Raw genomic sequence first — 1,700 nt, forward strand, 5'->3', positions numbered from 1 at the left:
TGTCGTTACTTTGGCCTGATTAGAGGCAATACATATTCAATACACTAGCGTAATACGAGCTGCGGTACAAGTTGGCCCAAGAATTAATTACGTGTGTGGTGCAGTCTGTTGTGACCGAATTAATTCAAATTCAGCGCCAGGTGTTGCAAGCCATAATGAATGGCAATGACTAAAGAGGAAGCCTCACGTTAATTTTGATTTCAGTTTAGGACTTCAATCAAATCCGCTGAACAATGCATCTCGTTTATGATGGATGAGAGTCAATTCATTTGAGCACCTAATTATGTGAGACTCAGATAGTTGCAAAGACAAATGTTTCATAACATTTGGGTATATAATAAGAAACCTAAAAACATGAAACGTGATTTTTCCTTAAGCAAACGGTACAAAAATGATTTGGGTAGCACAGTACATAAAAATCTGCCTACCACGGCAGCTTCTTGGTTTACTTAGTATCCTGGTTACATAAATTACACCATTAACATCCTGGTTTACTTAATACTATCTTGGAAGAGAAAGATCTTGGTTTAAGTAAACTATCTGAATATGACCAGCTTCTTGGTTAACTTAATATTGAGTATATTGCTGGTGCCTTCCACGAAAGTTTACTTATTAATATCCTATTTATATGTCAAAAAAAAATACTACATCTTAGAAGACAGAAATACATCCTGGTTTACTTAATATCCAGCTTCTTGGTTATAAGTTAGAAAAAGACATCTTACTCACAATTAAATTCAGTTTAGTCAAAAATTCACATCCTGGAACCGAACTTAAACCATGATCTCTGTCTTCCAGGATATTAAGTAAACTTCTTGGAACTTAATATCCTGGTTTACTAAATTTCCTGGTTACATCTTGGAAGACAGAAAAGCTACATATAAACCTGAGTTTCCTGGAACTTTTTTATTTTCCCATGAACATCCTGTATCGATGGGCATGTAACAATTAACCAGGTGATTTTCCGCAAAAAAAGCAGATTAGCTACAGAGATCTATACTTACAGGTTCAGTTGAGCTTCAGGCAGAGGTACAGAACGGCGTTAGATTGAGGATCCCCACGACGAGGAGGACCTTGAGAGTTGGCTGCATGGATTTGCTGCTCCCGATCTCGTTTGCGCCACCTATTTCCTGCTGCTCCCTTACGCCGCAGGCTGCCGTTGCTCGCTTCTCGCACGAGCTTCCACCAGCTTCCCGACGTTCTCCCTCTCGCCTGCCAGCGACAGCAGCGCGGCCAGCGCGTCCTTCTTTGTGCTCGTCGGGCCCGTGCGCACGAGGTGGACTAACTTTTCCACGACGGAAGGCTCGGCGGCACGTATGGACGGACGCCAGGCTGAGCAAGGCCGTCGCGGCGTTCTCCTTGGCGCGCCACGTCGTGCCGGAGCTCATGATGTGGGTCACTGCCTCGATGGCGCCATCGGCGTGCATGATGCGCTTCTTGTTGGCCTCGAGGATCGAAAGGTTGAGCAGCGCGGTCACGGCGTTGAGCTGGAGCCCGGCGTCCTCGGACTAGAGCAAGGGCACCAGCATCGGCGCGGCTCCGGCCTCTCCGACGAACGCGCGGTTGTCCGAGCCGGACTTGGAGAGCAGCCGGATCTCGTGCACCACGCGGTTGGCCGCGTCAGGGGAGAATGAGACGGAGAGCTTCTTCACCAGAAACGACGCCGTCATGCGCGCCACCTCGAGCGCCGCCTTGTTGGC

The 1,700-nt window shown here is 47.1% G+C and overlaps 1 pseudogene; it reads right to left on the reverse strand.

Moving 5' to 3' along the window:
• Positions 1-800: 800 nt before the first annotated feature.
• LOC119279820 overlaps positions 801-1,700 on the reverse strand; it is a 1,793-nt pseudogene continuing 893 nt past the window's right edge.

Source organism: Triticum dicoccoides, chromosome 3B, assembly GCF_002162155.2.
Source record: "Triticum dicoccoides isolate Atlit2015 ecotype Zavitan chromosome 3B, WEW_v2.0, whole genome shotgun sequence".
Classification (NCBI taxonomy): domain Eukaryota; kingdom Viridiplantae; phylum Streptophyta; class Magnoliopsida; order Poales; family Poaceae; genus Triticum; species Triticum dicoccoides.